The sequence below is a fragment of the Anas platyrhynchos genome, chromosome 1 (assembly GCF_047663525.1).
Source record: "Anas platyrhynchos isolate ZD024472 breed Pekin duck chromosome 1, IASCAAS_PekinDuck_T2T, whole genome shotgun sequence".
Lineage (NCBI taxonomy): Eukaryota > Metazoa > Chordata > Aves > Anseriformes > Anatidae > Anas > Anas platyrhynchos.
Window position 1 is genome coordinate 177,011,082 of NC_092587.1, and position 10,183 is coordinate 177,021,264.

At 45.9% G+C, this 10,183-nt stretch overlaps 2 long non-coding RNA genes across 2 annotated transcripts; one reads left to right on the forward strand and one right to left on the reverse strand.

Annotated features, from left to right (window-relative positions):
- Positions 1-4,502: 4,502 nt before the first annotated feature.
- Positions 4,503-9,744, reverse strand: LOC140001312 (uncharacterized). The gene is made up of 4 exons (XR_011806415.1): positions 9,071-9,744; positions 8,444-8,801; positions 5,135-5,280; positions 4,503-4,900 (listed from the first exon to the last, which is right to left on the reverse strand). It is a non-coding gene; the product is annotated as an uncharacterized lncRNA (long non-coding RNA).
- Positions 8,002-8,697, forward strand: LOC140001313 (uncharacterized). Its single transcript, XR_011806416.1, has 2 exons — positions 8,002-8,187; positions 8,551-8,697. It is a non-coding gene; the product is annotated as an uncharacterized lncRNA (long non-coding RNA).
- Positions 9,745-10,183: the final 439 nt, after the last annotated feature.

Sequence of the window (10,183 nt, forward strand, 5' to 3'; positions counted from 1 at the left end):
CTACTTTGCATTTTTCATAGGCTCCTCACATTCAGGGTCCACAGTCAAGTCTGGTGCTTAGACCTCTCCAGCCTGGGTGACTTTCAGTGGACTGATTTCCCAGAGCACAGCGCAGAATTTCCTTTCTGCACCACTCTGCAGTCCTGTGCTATCCCATTTCATCTCACACGTCCTACCCCACCCCTTAAACTCATCCAGTTCTTCCCAAAAAAATACTCTGCGGTGACAATGCATTAAAGCACACTTCATCAGCACACTCCCAGTTGTTTGTGCCAATAGTCATGTGTGCATTTAACAAAAGCAAACCCAAAATCAGTCGTCAAGGAATTCCGCCAGCTGGTTCCCTCTGGCGCGATGCTCTCCTAAGGGACCAAAGCTGGGTTTCTCACCGTGAGCCAACTCCTTGCCCATCCCATCATTCTCACACTAATGTCCATCTTCATTAGCTTCTTTGACAATTTCCCTGGTTTCACTGTATGAAAATCACCTGTTGAAGTGCAGTTTTGTTAGATCTACTGTTGGATTCATGGTTTCATGTAGCCTGGTGGGTAAATCTTTAGAGGTCCTGGGATGGAGATGATCTTGCCTGCATGGTAAGGTGCATTGACCACACTGCTTTGTTTTCACCTGTGGCATGGCCCCTGGATTTTTCATGCCCTAATTCCTAACAGTTTCCCTAGCTTTACCCCAAATAATTAACATTTTATAGAAAACTGAATTGTGGTGAGGTTTTTTGTTTGTTTGTTTGTTTTTAGCTTGATGTCCTACCTGAATGTTTCTAGTATCTGTCTCTTCCCTCACTGACTTCTTACTCACCTCCTCACCTTTCTAGTCACACCACTGAAAGGACTTGCTGATTTTTTTCTTTGCAAATTCCAACTCGAGTTACAACAGCTTTCTCTTAACATCAACCATGGAGATCTCTTCACTTTTCCAATTCTTTTTTGGTCCATCTTCCTCCTGTGTCCCTCTGTGGCTTGGCCAAGTAGATCTGGAGCATTCCCTTGCTAAGTCCCTGCAGTTTCTTAAAGTGATGCGTTGACTTTGGTGTGGCTTGTTTTTGGGAAAGCAGTGTCAGACATGGCAGAGGGGGATGTCTGAGCAGCTGAGAGGACAGCACTGGCCTTGGTGTGATCTGTGTGTTGTGAGGGTCGGGCTATAAAAGGCTGAAGAAGTTCATTCCTCCTGTTGCACACTGGGACCATCCAACAGAGCTGTGCCATGCATACTGCAAAGATTTCTCTCACCTTGTGTGCATGGGAAGCTCAAACTTAAAACACTTACCCCTTAACAGAGGTTAGATTGAATGAGACCTGACTCAAATCATGCAAGATTTTACATAGGAAAGCCTGCACCATTGCTATCACCTCCCTTTTATCCCAGCCGAAGCTATCCCTCCCGTTGTGATGTCTGATCCTGCAAATTGCAAAATACAGTGGGGTTATTCTGGGAACCCCTCCATCCATCTTCTGTCCTGGATCCAGAGAGCACTCCTGCTTGGGTATTTGCTGCTTGGAGCATCCTTCCCGGCACTGCTGTGTCTGCTGCGCTGTCCCACCCTAGCATCCTCTTCTGGGGGAGGCTGAGCAGCAATTCGGTCGCTGCTGGGGTTTCCTTTCCAGCGTGCTAACTCTGAGTGATGATGTGGCAGCGGCGCTGATGTTACGTAACAGATCAAATGAATGGGAAAGGAATATTTGTGTTATTTTGAAATGCCAAATTGAATTCACTTCCAGCTGGCGCCAATCTTTCTTCTTCCTTTCTCCCCACCTCAACTTTTTATTCAATATGTACATGTGTATACTGCCCAGACTGTTTCAGCAGCCCCTTCTGAGGGCTTTTCACAGACACACACTCACTCACACAAAACAAGGTCTGGGATTTTTCCTGCACTGACATTATTAGCTGCCCATCACTTCCACAATGAATATGCTAGTGCTGTCATAAGGCGTATGCCGTCAGTGGGGTTTTCTTCCCACCTCTGCTCTTTAAACACAGCAGAAGTTCCCTTTTCTATGTAAAGAGAAAGAAAAAAAAGATCATGTTTGCAGGCACCAGCTGGGGCTGGCACCAGCACAGGCACCAGATACACCCAAAGCCGATCAGAAGCAAGCAACCAGGCTCAGAGGCAGGACTCACCATGAAATAAAGCCCAGACGCCTGGGAATAGGGTCCCAAACACCCTTATTTGGTGTATCCATCTGTCCCATCTCCAAAATGTCATTGACTTTCTTGTTTTCATTAGGCTTCCAGAGAGTTTATCTAATCTTGCCTTGAATACATTGGCTGTTTGGATCATAATTACCTCGCTAGGCAAAGTACTCCGTTATCTGATGTCCTTTCTGATAGGCATTTTTTTCCCATAATGTGGGCTCAGTTGAGCCTCCCTTAAGCACTGGTCATTTATTCCTTTTTCTGCTTGTGATACCCACTATCAGAAGCTGTTTTCTTCCACCCAGGTGGTATCTTCTGCTTGATTTTTAAGGGTATCGATGGGTGGAAGGAGACAATTCTTAACTCATATTTTTAAGCCTTTTGCCCCTGCAGGCTTTTTATTGAAAAACACAAGCAGGCAAAGCATCTTCGAAATGTAAAAGCCACACAACAGGCTGAAAACGAAAATGGAGTCGAGCCTTTCACTTCTGTAAAGACAGGTGGTTTCAGACAGGAGGACAGTAGCATCTAAAAAGATGTGCTCTCACATGTTTTCAAAACATATTCATCACCCATCCCAACATTATACAAGTTGAAACATTATTAAAAAAAAGGCTAGAGCAAAACAGGCTGAGGACAGTAACATCAAATACCTTTTCCTCCCCAAATAATTTCTGAGCTCTCAAGCTAATCCTATTAGAGTCCTCAAAAGTGAGCAGAAATGCTCTAAAATTAATAGGAAACTTTATAACTAACCAATGAAGGGATTTCAGAGCCCATGTAACCTGATTAAATACTCTGAATCCAGTTGGCATCCTCCCATATCATTCACTATCAGCTGCAATCTTTTAATAGCACAAGCTGCGAGGTACAAAAATAACATGCTACAATGGCCTACAGTTCTCTGAAATACAATTAAACTTTCATTAGTTGAATTACCCCTTAAGAATAATCGTTTTTGGCGAAATATGACCACATTACTTTGTCTTTTGCATAAGCCTGATCTGAAATATTTGACATGGTTAAAAAAAAAAAAAAAAAAAAGTAGAGTCAGAAAACCCTGAAACATGGTTATGAAAAGCAGACGTTCCCTGAGGATGTGAGAAGAGTCAGGGAAATTACCCAGTGAAAGGCCAGGTTAAGCCAACGCCATGTGCCCTTTTCATGGGCCATGTGCCTCCTCTCAGGAGCTGGAGGAGAAGAGACCACTGCACGCAGCACCTCTGCTTCTAGGAAAGCCTCTGCAGAAAGACTGCTTGGAAATTCAACACTCCCCTCTAGCTTTATTTATTTATTCGTTTTATTTTTTGATTGAAACCAGAGCAGCTTGAAAGGAAGGGGAGCTCCTACGTGCTCGTATTCTGGAGCCTCTTATGTGGGAACAGGGCTGTTTTCATAGTTAAGGTGTGATCCGTGCACGTCCTCGAGGTTAAAACCAGAAGGCTTGTGCAGAAGCAAGCACACTGAGAGGATGTTGCCTGGCTTGTCAAAACCTGGCATTTGGCACAGCAGGAAGCAGAGCTGCCTTGGGAAACACCAGCCCAGCCCATGAATGTCAAGGGGAAGAGCCCTGCCACCAGCCCCCCCAGCCCCATCCTCCTTTGTGGCCATAGTAGATAACAAGAAACTGGACTCGCCCCAGAACTTGGCAGTTTTACTTATTTTTAGCTGCCTCACATAACTTCGGCAGCAGCTGATTGCACCTGTCATGGCTGGAGCTGCACAGAGCCTTTCATGTCATCGTTACAGCGATCTTCAGAGAAAAATACACAAGGAATAAACACACCATGTAGTAGGATTTAAAAAAAAAAAAAAAGTAAATAAAGTAAGAGCTCCTAGACTTTGAGTGGGAATACATCAGGAATGGAAAGCTAAAGCACACCGGTTGTTTGCAAGTGCAGTATGAGGAGCAATGTGCAAATTGGAGGAGAATTGAAGCTGAGGAGGGATTTACTTACCCTGAATATTTCCTACCATTCTCACAGACTCGGGACCCACGCTGATATCAGCAAAAAGGGTAATGGTGAAAGTGGCACAAAGGGCAGGACTATTTTTTTCCAGCCCCCCTCAGTGCATCACAGGTATGTAGGATACACCCGGCAGGTTCTTCCTTGCCCACACCACCAAAAACACGTGTGGGCCCCCCTGTTTACAATATTTATCCAGACATAATTATTTCTCCTTCTTTATGGATGACTGCAGTGCCTTGGAAATACACAGCAACTGCGTGCAAGGTAAGCAAGCAAAGGTCTGAGCCTGAACCATGGCACTGGACACCCAAACCCTGATCAAACCTAACCAAAAGCTTCATGTTCTGCCTAGCCCCCACAGCACCCAACACTCCCCTGTTTTGCAAGATGCCTGGAGATCTCCTCTCCATGTGATCTCAAGGAGCCCCACAGAGAGCAAGTCAGGGTTAGTTTTGTCTAAGTAAACACGGAGACGACTGCAGCTTTGCCACCAGAACTGCTCGAGTGTTTCATATTAAACAGCGTCCAGCCCTATTTCACCTGCAAAACATTTATGGCATATTTCTGCATGGATGGGAAAGATAATTGCTTTAATTAAATGTCAAGGATCACATTATTTTATGGCACATACAAAATTCAAAATATGCAGCAGCTAAAGCATATCTTTTCCCATGGTACTTTTGGCAAAATCTGCGCTGGTTCCATCGACCTGGGGATTCCAGAATTAACTCAGGTCAGGTAGCTCATGTAACTCTGCTTCACGTCCATGAACACGCCTGGAACAAATCACAAACAATTTTGTAAGTGCTTGAAAGAAAATAAGGTGATTAATAACAGCCAGCATGCACCAAACCAATCTAATTGCATTGAGTTATGTCAGACCGATCTAAATTTGTTACAGGATAATGGGAGAATTGGTAAGTGTCACACATCTTGATTTTTCAAACCGAGGAAAGCACAGTCTAGATTAAATTGTAAAATGTGGTTACAAGAGAGGCTAGAAAAATTACCATTGGAGAGTTCTCATGGCCATGGTCTCACCGCACAGTCATACTGAAAGGGCATACAGGCAGTGGTCTGTGTAGTCCATCCCAATCCACATTTTCAATAAAAACTTGCAATGGAACAAAAAGGGACGCATGCTGGTGACGTGAAGCTGAAAGAGACTGCGTGTAAATTAGTGCATAGAATCAGAATTAAAAATATACATGCTGAGGAAATCCCCTGAAAATCAACATGACTCATTTGTGACTAGTTAAATGCAAAGTTCTGCATTGCACAGCAGAAGCAAACTTCACAAAATCAAACCGGGCAATTACCAGGTCAGGAGCAGTGCTGGGGAAGTGGGCTATGGGCTGAGCATTATTCAGTGGTACTTTGTCACTGTGAAAAAAATAAATAAATAAATAAATAAATAAATAATGTAAGTCTCATACTGGATATATAAACACAAGTGTCCCATTGTGAAAACATGAGATAATTCTGCTCCGCTCTGCTGCACGATCTCTGAAAGCCCTCAGTGGAACTGAACCACCTGTTTTGGGTAATGGTACTACAAATAGGATCTGCATGACAGGCAAGCCAAGCAGGGAAAGGTCAGAGGAGGGCAGACAGGTCTAAAACAGTATTATCTAATGGTAGAAGTGAGGAGGTAGACATTAGGGCATGTTAGGCTTTCTAAAACTGAAGATGAGGAAGAATTGGAGAAGGTTGCCTGAGAAAGCTGTGGGTGAGAGCTGAGAGAGACCCAGCGCTGCAGACAGACCCCCAGGTGAGTGCAGCAGGAGGGCAGGAGGTGCTCCAGGCAGGCAGCAGAAGTTCCCCTGAGGCCTGTGGAGAGGCCCCTGGTGGAGCAGGCTGTCCCCCTGCAGCCCATGGGTCCCACATGGAGCAGATCTCCACGCTGCAGCCCCCCCGTGGGTGGAGGAGCCCCCGGTGGAGCAGGTGGATGTGGCTGTCAGGGTGAAACCACCGCAACCAGAAGCCCTCTCCCTGTAGAGCAGGTGGATGCCCTGCAACTGTAGGCAGTTTTGGAGAGATCAGGGCATGCAGCTGGACTCCTGGCTTGAGGGGACCAGGATATTTAATGTAAAAATGCAGTGGAGGTGGTTCTTCCCTAACTTCAGATCTGCCTGTGCTGGATACCACAGCACAGAGACCACCCCTGATAGATCACGTAGCTGGTACTGGTGGAGAAGAACAGATTTTAGCAGGAGGAAGGCAACAGCTCATGTTCTGGGAAGCAGATAATTCCTTTATGTCCCTTGGAATATAAAGCTGAAGAGGGCTGTAATGTACCATAAAATGTTATCAACAATAAATCTGTCTGTCTTGCCGCCTGGGAAAGCTGCAAACTCACGTTCATCAGTCTGTCTTTGGAAGGTAACTGTGAGGTCTCCCAGCTCAGAAGTAAGCTGCCTCCACTTCGCACCCAAAGAAGGAACTCTGACCCTGAATTTTTTGTACTTTTTCAAAGATAAATCAGTCTGCCTTACAAAAGGTGCTGTCTATACCCAACTATCACCTTGCCATCTTGCCTTGGAAAATTGAAGTCTCTATGTTTTCTGCAATAATTTAAGGAATTATGGAAAATGTCTTTTTGTCCGTGGAAGGACATTTCTGGTGAATGCCCTTCTCAAACGCTCTTAAAAATCTGTGGCAATGAAGATCCTGCACATTTCCAAGGCAGCCTGTTCCAATACTTCATTATCCTTCCCTGCAGACAGCTTTTCCTAACACCTAACCTTTATTTCCCCTGCTGTAGTCTAAGGCCATTACATGCTTTACACAAGACACTCCTGTGTACATAATACACTATTGATTCTTTCGAAAAGGCATGATGATACTGTCCTTACCAATTTGATCATTCCTAAATCTAATGCCCCCTTTTACCCCTTTTCATAAACGTCTGTGAGGACACTGTGCAGCCAGTGCACCCTGCAGCTGTGGTGATGTAGCCTTTGAGCCCTCATAAAGTTGAATATGTAGTGAATTATTTCACTTCTTCATTGTCAGATAAAAAGGAAAGCCAAAGCTGACTCTGATTACACATACCAGCCATAGCAGAGAGAGCTGTCATCTCAGGCTTCATGCACAGCTGATTGAAAAGCTGACTGATGCACTTAAAATATGCATATATCAATCATTGCTGAGGTTAAGAGCTCAAGGGGAAAAAAAAAAAAAAAAAAAAAAAAAAAATCTGAAAGAAGGAAAATATTTCTCCTCCCCTCAAAAAAAAAAAAAAATATATAAAAAAAAAAAAAAGCAAGCCATGAACAAGGCATGTTGTGGATGTCCTCCATCCTTCTCTGCTCCATGTTCCCAGGAAGCTATTGACTGTCACGTTGCCTCTCATATGTTTGGTGGCAAGGTCCAACCGGTGAAGATGGGATGAGCCATACATCTGTACTGGGGATGGCTACCTGCAGCTCCCTCTGTGGTCTAACAACCCTGTCCTTATTCCACAGCTCGCGGGCCTCCATCTGTCCTATAAGGCAAAGAAATTTGATTGCTCAGACTTCAGACCAGGTCTGTCCTGTCCCAAACACTGCTAGGGGATCTCAGCTCGCAGGTGGTGGTGGCTGGCCATGGCTCCTGCCCCTGCTGGGAGCTGTGGTGAGACCTCCTCAACCCACATGCACACCTGTGGTCTCTGCAATTCAAGCTGCAACAGGTACAGAGCACAGAGACGGGCAATATGTTTAGCCTTGAATTAATGCTCGATAAAAGCCGTGGAGAAACTCTCATGACTGCATCCAGATGTTTTTTCATCCCCAGAAACACCCCCAAACCAGCTCCGGTTTGGGAGGTGAAGATCATATGGTAGTTAGTTAAACAGCACACCCGATTAATAATTTACCCTGGTTGTTCAGGACTTAAAGCCTTTACCCACGGTGACTCCAGAGCCATGCAAGCCATGCGCACCACGCTGGGGCCCGCAGACAAAGCTCTGCACGGGTCAGCCATGGGAATGATTTACAGCCGCTTGGGGCTGGAATACCACAAAGCCTGGAGGGAGTGGCAAACCTTGCTAGCTACGATCATTCATCTCTCCTGTCTCTTTGTAAGTCTCTAATTTTAAAAGTCGGTTTCTTTCAAGAGCCATCATTATGTTTTCAATCTTAAAACCTTTCAGTTTCTCTGGGGAAACAAATGAGGGAAAAAAAATAAAAAAGCACAACTTTTCAAATCTCAGGAGGAAATAATGGGTTTAGGCTGACAGTTTCCTTGTAGGAGAAGGATTGGTAAAAGATTTCCAAGAACAGACTCGAATCAGAGTGCATTTTGTGTTCAGCAGTATTCCCGGGAAATTTACACACCTGTCACCTAATTGCCACTTCCTTTGTAAAACAGAAATGACAAGCCCAAGTCATTTGCTTTTATTGTTGGTGGGTTTTTTTTTCTTTCTTTTCCTTTTTTCTTACAGCGAAGTGCTCGACACCTCCTTGAAAAGAAATAGCAGATTTCCTCCACACTTTGGGATTCAGCAGGGGCTGCAAGCAGAGAGGGTTTCCTTCGAGTCACGGTGTCAGCCGGTACCATGTATTATTAAAATCCAATTTCAACTTCTTAATCTCCCAGGCGCCAGATGGCCAAACTATGTTTTTCCAGCGGTGCGCAGTCCCGGAGCAGAGCTGGGATGGGCTTGTCACACGCTTCGGGCATTGTCACGTCTGTCTAATTAGAAATTTCGACTGTCACTTTGGTTTATAAGTGGAAGCCTGTTGGCCATTTCAGCCCTAGCACATCTAAATGCTTTGCGGGTCTCCATCCCAGCGCACAAGCATTCCCGCGGCTGTAGAGATCCTGGGTAATTCTTGCAAAGCTGAGGTCGGCCTCAGCTGAGCGGTGGGAATGCAATTGGGGCTGGGCCTTAATATTCGTCCCCTGTTCCCCTGCACTAGTCACAAAGCCATGAGAAAACAAACAAGAGAAGCAATACTCACAAAGAGATGACATTCCCAAGGCCTTCGCAGGCTTCTCAGCTAGAGACCGAAAATGAGGTTTGGAACAGTCTGTCAAACAAGAAAAAGAGAGAGGAATTGAGAAATTTCCCATATCTCCGGAGTGCTGGTTCTGCCAGGAAACATTTCTTCACTTTTTTTCATCCCTATGTCCTGCTCGCTGGCATTTTCTATGCTCTGTTACATTTCCCATTGCTTTGTAATTGAGGATTTCAGAACACCAGACAACTCTCAAGCTGGCAGGGCAACAAGGACTAGAAAATTACATAGGACGTGGCTTGGACAGAATTTAGCCTGATTACCTCATGGCTGCCCTGCAACCCCTTCCGAAAAACAGCAGCCTCCAGATCACCTACGGGACAGGCCGCCCCCTCCAGAGAGCTGTCCTGTGGGTATCCCTGGACACTGGGATGGGGCAGACAGAGCTGCTGTGTGTCCCATGGGCTGGAGCTCCTCCGTGATGCACAACTGCATAGGGTCACCCCAGGAAAGGCTGTGCTGACAAAATAGCTTCACCACTGAGGGCTCCACACCTCTGAGGGTTCCCTACCTCTGAGGGTTCCCTGCATTTTCCCCAAATAAAGATGGAAATAAGCCCTCCCTGCGAAAAAGCCCCATGGGCCCTCCTGCAGGTTCCCTCTACGTATTCCCTTCAGAAAAGCAGAAATCAAACCGAGTTTCTCATCCACACGGAGGGGTAATGAGATTCCCGGTGGGAGGGAGGACTCAGGAGAACCCCAGCCATTACACGGGTCATCGCTCGGGGATTGGAAAGCACTTGAACTATTTGGAGGCACAGCCTGGCCCCGCCTCGCGGCTAGCTCATTGAGCTCAGTAGCATGGCAACATGACCGAGCCATGCCTCTCCAAGCTAATACCGCGTGGAGAGATTAACTGCAAACAAACAGCAACAATAACGGGCTCATTGAAATGCAGGGAGAGCCCGGCCGGAGCTGAGACGCTTCCACCGCCCTGAAATACCCCTCTGTCCCGTCGCTTCCAGCTTCTCCTCGGGCTGCAGGTGCCCCAGCATTGCCCAGTCCCACATAGCATGCAGTCCCCTCTACGTGGTGGTCACCAACAGCAGCGTCGTGG